Source organism: Hyperoodon ampullatus (genome assembly GCF_949752795.1).
Source record: "Hyperoodon ampullatus genome assembly, chromosome: 7".
Lineage (NCBI taxonomy): Eukaryota > Metazoa > Chordata > Mammalia > Artiodactyla > Ziphiidae > Hyperoodon > Hyperoodon ampullatus.
This window is the reverse complement of record NC_136920.1, coordinates 66,989,057-67,000,874: the sequence shown is the minus strand read 5'-3', so window position 1 is coordinate 67,000,874 and position 11,818 is coordinate 66,989,057.

The following is an 11,818-nucleotide window of genomic DNA, read 5'->3' as shown; positions in this document are numbered from 1 at the left end:
GAGATTTAAACCAGCAGTCCCCAACCTTTTGGGCACCAGGGACCAGTTTCATGGAAGACAATTTTTCCATGGCTGGGGCTTGGGGTCTGGTTCAGGCGGTAATGCGAGCGATGGGGAGCGGCAGATGAATCTTCACTTGTTCGTTGCTCACCTCCTGCTGTGCGGCCCGGTTCCTAACAGGCCGTGGACCGGTACTGGTCCCCAGCCCGGGGGTTGGGGACCCCTGATTTAAACCCAGGAGGTCTGGCTCTGAAACCCATGCCTTAAATCATTACCCTATAAGTGATTAGTAAATGTTCATTGACTAAATGAATGAATAAATCATAAGAGGACTTTGCTATTTACTCATGCTTACTGAACAGGATCCAGCTTCTGTGGGGATTGATTGCTTTCCTATTTCTAAGAATACCATCTCAGTTTCATCTTGAAACACTGGACAGTCTTGATATTTATAGTGAGATGAATATATCTAATCACCACAACATTCATCTTGACCTTGTCTTTTGAAAGTATTTAGCTAAATTAGAGCTTTCGGAGCTCATTAAAACCAAAACATTTGGTTGTTTCTATTTAGTCGTTCTGACTGTGTATTTAAAATAACAGTACTCCTATCAATCAAGTGAAACTTTAATCACAATTGGAATCTTCAATAACTAACAAAAGTCACAGTCAATTTGGTAATAAAAGACAGTTCTCCACAGAAGATACCCATAGGTGCTTTCAAATTATTTTTTAAATTGTAAGCGATAAAAAAAGAACGTCTAGCAACATTTCAGAAAAAAAATTAGTAAGGCAAAAGTGACTCATATTTCAGTTACCTATTACTATTCTCATTTTTACATTACCTTTATAGTTTTTAAAATGTCATTGTAATCAGAGTATGTCTTATTTAAATTTTTTACTTAATATTACATCATAAATATTTTTCAAAATTTTCTAAAACAAGAGTTCATAGTTATGTAGTCAAAACACCATAATTTAATTCAACAGTCTCCTATTTTTGAACATCTATGTAGATTCCCTGCTTTTTTTTTTAACTTGTTAAAAATAGACTGACACGAATAGACTTACCATATAGTTTGTTAAAGAAAACCTATAACTTTACTTCATGACATTGAGGAAGAGTCTAATTTATTTATCAATTATTATTATTTTGCAGTTTAAAGGACAGACAAAAATACCTAATTCGATCTTGCTGTCTTCTACATTGACAAGTCATGGAAGGAGGTACAGAGCCAGGATCAGACCCAGTTTTCCAGACACCTGATTGCATGCTGTGTTCTCATGTCTTAAGGGTGATAGTATGGGTTATGCCAAAGTGTGTATTAGTTAGCTTGGGCTGCCATAACAAAAATACCATAGACTGGGTGGCTCAAATTACAGAAATGTATTTTTTCATAGTTCTGGAGGCTGGAAGTATGAGATCAGGGTGCCAGCATGGTCCGGTTCTGGTGAGAATACTTCCTGACGTGCAGACAGCTGCCTTCTTGCTGTGTCCTACATGGTGGAGAGAGAGAAGGGGGAAGTCTCTCTCTTTTTTTTCTTATAAGGCCATAGTCCTTTGGGATTAGACCCCACCCTTATTACATCATTTAACCTTAACTACCTTTTCCAGACTCCACCCAGATAGAGTCACATTGGAGGTTAAGGCTTCAGAATATTAATTTGCAGGGGAGTGCACAATTCAGTTCATAGCAAAGTGTCACTAAGGCTGTACAGTTTAATGGTCAAAGAGAATGGGACATGATTCACATTTCACAGGTTTCTAAAATTTAATTTTCTCCTTTCTGATGACAGTTCCTCAGGTTATCTAGTTTCCCTCTGGACCTGAGTACCAGAGAGTCTCGATCCCTGGCCCCATCTCAAGAGCTGAAGTGGCCCCTGTTACTGGAATAGTCGCAGTCTGCCCTTTTTTTTTCCTTGATCGTTCTCCTCACTACTCTATTTGTTTCTTTTTGTTAGCCAGTTCATACTTCTTTTCCGGGAAGATATAAAGTATAAATTAAAGAAATAGCCAATGATTTCCGTCACTAGCTTTTGGCTTCCTTTTTTACCTACCATCAGTTTATAGTGGTACTATTTGTATTTTTTCACTGGAACATATTATACTTAATAACAAGGAAACAGTGACTGAACAATGTTTCCTTCCTACAGGAGCTTAATATTTTTCTCATATAATATGTATTACTCTGTGTCTGAGGATTTTATCTTTTCTGTCATTTAAGTAACCTTAAGAACTGACAGTTTTATCAAAGTTAAGACATTATATCCTTTGAGTAAGAAACCAACATGAAAGTAATCAATTTGCCAAAAGAGAGTGTTGAACTAAGTTAAGTTGTAAAGTCCTGAAAATACCAGATTATAATGAAAATATCTCCTTAACCATGACTGCAGTGGTTAAAATTTAATGCAACATTAACGGTGAAGTATGGCTCTTCTAATGGTGGCTGCTCCCGCTTTGTGAAAGCTAAGGTTGGATTTATGCTACCAACAGCAATCTATATGCATGGAAATATGCAGCTTAGGTTTTAAATATCCCCAGCACATAAAAAGGCCATTTGCTCTGTTTCATGTTTTCATGTATTTATTAGTTTGTAATAATAGCCATGACCTCCAGAGACTGGTCATTTTCTGGGAGCTAATGATCTGTCAGGGTTAGAGGCTCACAGCTTCATGCTGAGACCATTAATCAGACTACCAAGCCCTTAACTTTCGGGCAACACCCTCTTCCATCAGTCATTGTGACTCAGGTCCTGCAAGCCAGAGCACGGGGTTTGGAAAGCCTACCCTGTGGGCTGGCTTTGCTGAATACTACGGCCCACTGCTCTCCTACCAATGTAAATCAGTGTCAGGAACTTCATACCGCAGAGGCCATATAGTCTATGATTGTCACTCTTCAAAGGCCTTGAGCCTGTATCACAAAAGATCAGAATGTGGGACCCATCATCATTAACTCCCTCTTCAAGCCATTGATCAAGCAGTATTAAAAACATTTCAAACTGTTTCATATAATTGAACCCTTTTTTTTTTTTTTTTTGCAGTATGCGGGCTTCTCACTCTTGTGGCCTCTCCCATTGCGGAGCACGGGCTCTGGACGCGCAGGCTCAGCGGCCATGGCTCACGGGCCCAGCTGCTCTGAGGCATGTGGGATCTTCCCAGACCGGGGCACGAACCCGTGTCCCCTGCATCGGCAGGCGGACTTTCAACCACTGCACCACCAGGGAAGCCCTATAATTGAACCCTATTAAATAAATGTTTTAAATAATTTAAAAAACATGATGGATTTTGTAAACAGGAATATCACAAATGAGCCAAATATTCCATTGTTTTTCTTACAACTCTATTATGATAAGCTGAACTCTAGGGCGGGTTATCTGTTGATAGCACACCAAGTTCCTACATCTTTCTTTCTGGAAGGTCTTAGAACACTAAAGCTGAGAAAACCAGGGGACTTTTCCTCTTGAGGCTGCTCCCCCTAATTCCAGCTCAACCCTCATGAGCCTCTTTAGAGAGTTCATCTTTCATGACCTCCCTGTGGCCTGTTGACCACATCTTCCCTCTGGACACTGCTGTTCTTTCATTCAACAAGAATTCATTGGGCACCTACAAGACACCAGTCACTAGTCTTTTCATTTGGCCTCTGGGCCATCTTTCACCTTTTTGACGACTCCTCTTTTCCTTCCCTGTTTGCTCTCTGTCTTTTCATCCTTGGTGTTGTCCAGGGCTCTTGTTTGTCCTTCTTCTTCCCTCTTGATTTTTCTCTTTTCTTTTTTGGCAGTGTTTTGAGGTACACTTAACATACCACAAAAATCAACCATTTTAAGTGTACAGTTTGATGAGGTTGGGTAAATGTATGCAGTTGTGCAACCGCCATCACCATAAAGTTTTGGAACAGTTCCATCACTCCACAAAGTTCCTTGCTGCCCTATCTCTAGTTCCAAAACCACTCATCTGCTTCTTGTTGCTATTGTTTTGCCTTTTCTAGAATTTCATTAAAAATGGAATTATTGAATATGTTCTCTTTTGGGTCTGGTTTCTTTCACTTAGCATGATGTTTTAGAGATTCATCCACATTACTGAGTGTATCAGTAGTTTATTCCTTCTTATTGCTCAGTAGTATTCCACTGTATGGATTTACCACTTTCTGTTTTATCCATAGGTCTTTTTTTTTTTAATTTGGGTATAGTTGTTTTACAATGTTGTGTTAGTTTCTACTGTACAGTGGAGTGGAGTTCCCTGTGCTATACAGCATGTTCTCATTAGTTATCTATTTCATACGTATTAGTGTATATATGTTAATCCCAATATCCCAATTCATCCTACCGCTCCTGGTGTCCATACATTTGTTCTCTACGTCTGTATCTCTGTTTCTGCCTTGCAAACTGGTTCATCTGTACCATTTTTTCTAGATTCCACGTATTTGTGTTAATATACAATATTTGTTTTTCTCTTTCTGACTTCACTCTGTATGACAGTCTCTAGGTCCATACACATCTCTACAAATGACCCAATTTCATTCCTTTTTATGCCTGAGTAATATTCCATTGTGTATATGTACAACATCTTTATCCATTCATCTGTCAATGGGCATTTAGGTTGCTTCCATGACGTGGCTATTGTAAATAGTGCTGCAATGAACATTGGGGTGCATGTGTCTTTTTGAATTATGGTTTTCTTTGGGTATATACCCAGTGGTGAGATTGCTGCATCATATGGTAATTCTATTTTCAGTTTTTTAAGGAACCTCCATACTGTTCTCCATAGTGGCTGTATCAATTTGCATTCCCACCAACAGTGCAAGAGGGTTCCCTTTTCTCCACACCCTCTCCAGCATTAATTGTTTGTAGATTTTTTGATGATGGCCATTCTAACTGGTGTGAGGTGATACCTCATTGTAGTTTTGATTTGCATTTCTCTAATAATTAGTGATGTTGAGCACCTTTTCATGTGCTTCTTGGCCATCTGTATATCCATAGGTCTTAAACTTTTAACCCATGCTGTTCCTTAGTCTCCCAATTTGTAAAGTGGGTACAATAATGGTAACTTACTTAGAACAGAGTCTGGCACATATTAAGTTCTCTGTTAGCTCATATTATTATATTTAATTATCTACTCATGGGTGGTACAAGTGTTTTACCATAAGGTACTCAAACCAAGAACTTCCAGGGCAGAGTCTGACTTCCTGTTTGTCAGTAGTACCAATGGTGGGGCTCTCTACACCTTCCTGTTGGGGCTGGAGGCAGAAGGGGAGGCAAGGGAGTATCTGGGGAGTGTGGGGCAGCTCTGGGAGAGGGGAGTACTGCAGGCTGGAGGGAGGAAGGATGGGGCAGGAATGGGTGGGAGGGCCACTCGGGGTCAGAGGGTGGGGCCTGGGGTGGGCACGGCAGGGGGCCTTTGGCCCCAGGTGCTTTGGCTCAGCCTCTTCCCCTTACCCAGGGTGGAGTCACAGCCCCAGGGTCATTCCCAACCTAGTGTGCTCCTTTCTTCCTGGAAAGGCTGGCAGGGTAAGTGAGAGAGGGGCGTGGCTGCAGGTTGTGAGACCCAACTTTGCCCCTCTGCCTCTTTTCCCTGGCTTTAGGGCTAGGGAGCCCAGGCCGTTGGATGGTCCTGATGAGCAGAAAATCGAAGGCAACCAAGTTCTGTGCTACGATTCCTCACCCTCTGCCCGAGAAAGACGTGAGAGACCAGTACTCTGTCATGGCTTTTTGATACACAGCAAAGAAGGGAAATATCTTCTACACTAAGTGTGGTGGGCGTTTAGTTTTTAGGAAACGTCTTTATTAAAATATTAAGAGGAAGAGATAGGATCACATCCACTCCTAGGTCACTTCTTCAAATACACAGAAAGTATTTAGATTTCAAAAACACCCTTCAGTGGAAGGGGTGCTGAGTTGGGAATCAGGGTAGTCCATACTCTCATAACTAGGGTCCTTCTGTTACCTCGAATGAGTCAGTTAACTTTCTGGGCTTCCCTCATTGTGTCAACTGTAGAATGGATGATCTCCAAGACTTTTCAGTCCTGTGATTCTATAAAAGGCAGCCTGGTAGAACTGAATAGCCTCAGTTTGTACACCCTTAATCACATGGGATGGCGGCAAACCTCCCATCCCTTTGGCAGTGAACAGTTGCTATGACAAAGAGAGCTGGGAGTGCTCAAGGTGCCGTGGCAAGAAGCCCCCTGTGCTCAGGAGCTCCCATTGGCAGGGACTGGAGAAGCCTGCCTTTCCTTCCTGACCTGAGGGTCCGGGAGAATGGATACTAGATGTGTGGTGTCCTGGGATCTGAATAGAAGAAGGAGGAGGCTGTGTTTTGAGAAGCAGGGAAGGCTCTCAGACTGCAACTATGGGATAGAGGATGCAAGAGCCAGGCTTGTGTGGTAGGGTTGTCACTGGGACCAGTGATGCAAGCGTATGACATACTTCTGCGGTTCCAGGGAACAGACATCAACAGCTGTTCGGAAGTCAGGTCAAGCACCTATCTCCAACCAGGTGTTCCAACATGGATGACTAATACAAACCCACCTTATCAAAAAGCCCTGTGTAATTGTGATTTCCCTGAAGGGAAGGGGACAAGGGGCGGGACATAATATGTGGAGTCTTTTTTTTTTTTTTTTTTTTTTTTGCCGTACGCGGGCCTCTCCCGTTGCGGAGCACAGGCTCCGGACGCGCAGGCTCAGCGGCCATGGCTCACGGGCCCAGCTGCTCTGCGGCATGTGGGATCTTCCCGGACCGGGGCACGAACCCGTGTCCCCTGCATTGGCAGGCGGACTCTCAACCACTGTGCCACCAGGGAAGCCCAATATGTGGACTCTTTCAGGGCTGCATCTTATTCATTTGTTTCTCCAAAAGTCCCTAGTAGAGAGCTTTGCACATAGTTGATTCTCATTTGTATTTTTAAATTTATTTCCAGAATCACAGAATAAAAAGCATGGTGAACTCTTCCCCACCTTCCTCACAAACACCCCTCTCCAAACAAACAAACAAACACCGAAAACAAAAAGAAAACGACCAAACTGATAAAAACAACAGAAACCCTTCTTTTGTTCATATGAACCTTGGTGACTGTAGTTCTTTTAACATAACAAAGGCTCTCATTCCTTTTTTAGGCCATTCCTGCAATACTGAGTTCCATTCTGGGCAACACTTTTGAAGAGGGATTTTATTGAGAGCTCCAACATGTCCAAGAGAGAATGATGATTAGAAGCAAGATGATTAGAAACCTATAGATCATGCCCTATGAGGAGCACTTGGGCATATGCGAACTGCAGGGACATAGCACTCAGTGGGGAGGCGACAGCTGCCTTCAAAAGAAGTGAAAGGCTGGCAGGAGGAGAAGGACTTGTGTTATATTTCTCAAGTGAGGAGAAACTGGAGGGGGCTAATTTGGGCTAACATGACTGAGAACCTTTTAATGACTAGAACAGTCTGGAAATGGAATGAGATGCCCCAGGAGGCCTTGATTTACAATCAGGGGAGGTGTTTATTCAGAGGCTGGTGTCCATGTGTGGAGATTATTATAGAAGAATAGATGCAAAGGATGAAAAATTAGAGGAAAAAGACTTCTAAGGTGACTTCCAGACATCTGCTTGTATGTGTTAAGTTTTGGTTAAGAATATCTGATCTCATTTGATTCACTGAAGATCTGTTCCTGTTTCTAAGCCACAGGAGCGGGGGGTTGGGAAGTCTGAACAGTTGGGGTTCAGGTGGGGAGACTAAAGAACTATAAATAGGAGGGTAATAGACAGGGTGAGAAAGAGCCCAAGAAAGAGGTTGCTTAGCCCACTTCATGGGGTTTTGTTTGTTTATTTTGTTCTGAAATCAGTTCTGTTTATGGAGAGGTGCCATGTGGCTTAGGTCCTTTCTGTAAACCACACTCTATTTATGTGTTGCCAACCCCATGAGTTGAAGGGGTAGGTTTAAAGATGAGATGACAAGCAGTTTAAATTAACCAGTGGAATCTAGACTCGTGTTCTATTTTTATTCCTTCTCTGTTATTGTGTAGGTCAATTGGGAGAGGTTTGATTCACATACCCAGCATGCTTCTCTTGCCTTGTCCTTTAGTTGTTTTGTCAGCCTTATTGGATTTTGTTTTGATTGGAGCCCAGCTTCATAGGCTGGGGTTTATCTTCACATAATACAATGTGCTAAAGACAAAGCTATTCTGCCTGCAACCACTGCCTAATTGTCCAGACATTTCCTCCCTCAACTTACGTTACAGCTGTATCTGGCATATAGCATAGCATCCTTTCTCATTTATTGCTATGGGATTTTGAAAGCAGAAACACACTATTACAAGAGTAAATTACTATTATGGATAATATGCAGTTCTTAGGGGAAGTTTATGTAGATACTTACTAGTACCTTAGCAGCAGAACATGGCTTTGTTGGTTTTATGATACAGTGTTAGGTGGATACAGCTTGTTACTGTAAATTGGCACCTTTAAGTTTTGGTGACTTGATATGTCTGTAGCTTTAAAATGACTTTTCTCCTAGATGCAGATGACGTTTCGTCATTGATCCTCTGCTTTCTTAATCAAAACGTCACATACCACTTTGATACATTTTATCAAACAGAAACATTCCCTTCTTTAAACTTCACTAAATTGGCAAATTGACAGCAGAAACCTTCTTTTCCCTGCACTTTAGAGCACATGCTTGGGAAAGTAACCATTTCTACCTGAAGTACATCAAGTCACTACCCCTTACAGCTGAGTCATCTTACAGTTTTGCTAGACATATCTAATGCTACTTATATTGCAATGAAATTATTGTAATGTGTACTATGTATAATATCACTAAGAGAATACTTATGATTTACTTTTAGATATAACGGTCTTTGGTCTTACCACCTATTATGTATTTGCTCATTTAGTACTGACTTTTTCCTTTTCAAGGACCTATATCTCCCCTTCTCTAAAAAACCTCCTTGAGGCATGACCATAGATAATACCTAGTGTAGGTCTGTGTGCATACAGTGACCACTTAAATGTTTATTACATGGATGAATGGAGCTTACTGTTGTCTATCTTATTTTAAGTCTCGTCAATTGTAACTAGGTGAGCACCAGTGTGATAACCGGTGACTATAAGGCGAAATTCAGAACAAGTTATCATTACAGAAAAGATACAGCTAGAAAATCAAATAAGACATGGAAGAATCCCATGAATCATCAAAATAAGCTTCAGCTGTGTAAGGAAAATGAAGATATGATGCTATGTTCAGGAAATCTGAATTTTTTGAAAAACATCTCTAACATTTCCAATGCCTTGTCTTGTAAAAAGAGTAAAACTCCTAAAAACAAACATTCTAAATATGACAAAAATGGTCTAGGCAATATCAAGCCAATAAAAGATTATATTTATCAGCATCCAACCTTTTCTCTTTCATCTTCAGTCTTATCTGTTGTTGATAAGAAAAAGAAGAAGAAGAAAACACATTTTAAAAGTCTTAGCCAAGACTCATTGTCAGACGTAACTAGTAAAAGCTTTCATAGAAACCTCATCTCTCCCCCAGAAAGTGAAATCAAGGTAAGGCCAAAAGAGCTGTGTAAATGTTTATATGTTTGCCTGTCCAGAGGAAGACAGTAACCGCCAGGTAGCCAGTACTTCTAGAGAAAATTGCAGTGAAGATCTTAAAACTGTTTCATAATGTTTTGATGATGGGATCCTAGCAGATTCCCAAAAGCAGAAAAGGCACACAAGGAAATCATTGTTGGCCTTGTATTAGGAGTTGCCATCCCTGAAATAAACAGCTGTCCTCATAACAAAGAGCTTCCTTTGTCACCCAATCCATCTGTGCTGGAATTGAAAACATGTAACTCAGAAGATGAATTTTGGGTGGAGATAAGAAGATAAGATAAGAAGGCTTCTCAAACCCTGAAAATATAGGCAGCAGTTTTGATCACAGTCAAGAGATTTTTCTAACTCAAAAGACTTAAAAAAATTTTTTGGACTTGTCCCCAGTAGTCACTGTAGTTATTTGTCCTTAACAACTCCTAAGCATGTCAGAGATAAAAGTGGGGAAGGGGGTCAGCATTTTGTGATTCTATAGAAATTGGGCAAAGATCTTTACATGGAGAAACAGTTCAAGAGTACAGCTACCAGACCCAGAGGAACCTAAGATCCTCTAAGAGAATAAGAAGCCATGTGGGCACCCAAGAGAAGACCAGTCAGGCTGAAGATTTCTTTAGTTCTGCAGCCAGAGTTATCTCGTTGCTCTTCAGAAAGAAAGAAAGTAGGTTTAGATAGATAGCCTCTGGATTTGAGTTTGACTAGAAGAAACAAGTCTTGGCTAAAAGGATCTGGGAGTGTATTTTGTAACATGTTAGATGCTAACGATGGAGTTCATATGACTCCTAAAAATGTTCTGGAGACTGTGAGCCTTAAAGAAGACAATAATGAAGACTTAGGTATAATGATTAAAGTCCTTAGCAATTATAGCCAGATGGGAAAATGTGTTTGCAACAAGTTGCAAGAAACAGATGAGATAAAATATATTCAGACAAAATTGACTTCATTCTTTTTCTTAAAAAGTGAGAATTTTGGGGACTTCCCTGGTGGCACAGTGGTTAAGAATCCACCTGCCAATGCAGGGGACACAGGTTCGAGCCCTGGTCCAGGAAGATCCCACATGCCACAGAGCAACTATGCTTGTGTGCCACTACGGAGCCTGCACTCTAGAGCCCGCAAGCCACAACTATGGAAGCCTGCACACCTAGAGCCCATGCTCAGTGGCAAAAGAAGCCACCACAGTAAGAAACCTGTGCACTGCAATGAAAAGTAGCCCCCACTCACCGCAACTAGAGAAAGCCCGCGTGCAGCAACGAAGACCCAATGCAGCCAAAAATAAATTGAAAAAAAAAGAAAAGTGAGCATTTTTATTCCTGAAGAGCCTTTAGTGAGAATAAAAACAGAGATAAAGAGAAATGTTTAAATCCAGAAATTACTCAGGAATATGAGCTAATCCAAAATACAAAGCAGAGTTTTTCAGCTTTTATCTTTGTGATATTTGTACTATGAAAACAAAAAATTCCTAGCATGATATACACACATGCAAGTACATACATATATAATTTTGAACTTTAGAATGGTTTTTGTTGTTATTGTTTTAATTGGAAGAAAATGGGTTGGAGAACTAGGGAAACAACAATTTCTTGGGATGTTAACGTTGAGTTATCAGCACATCTAGATAAAGCAATGTCAACTGAACTCCATCTTCAGTAAGAATAGAAAATAGTAATGTTAGTTGTCTACTGTTCCAGAAAAAAAAGTTGTGTGTTTTTTTTTAAGTAATAATCCTCAGTGTGAATGTTTATTTCTAGGAAACAATTAAGTGAATAGTAAAAAAATTTGTTCATTTTTGATTTACAAGGAGGGATTTTTATAAAAATCACCATATTTTATTTTATTTTTCTCTAAAAATTTTGGTGTCTTGTAGACAGCCTGGGTTTAGGTTTCTTTACCATCTGAGAAATAGTTATTTAAACAAAACTCAGAGTTTGATCCTTAGCTATCGAATTAAATACTGTGCTTATTCGAAAGCATTATGCAGTTTAGAAATATGAGCACTTTTAGACAAATAGATGGCTGCTTAAATTGCTGATTACATTGCCTAGGCTTTTTTTTTTGCTGCTGTTTAAGCAGTAAAATTTATGTTACTCCAAATATTTCTTTAAAGCTCACTGTTTGGGAATGTGGGATCTTAAATATTATATGTACATTATTCATGTGTTATAATGAACAATATTTTACAGCTACCTTGACAAATGTGAGAGTAGATATATCATCACATATAGTCTTAACTGTTTTTGGAAAGTTATT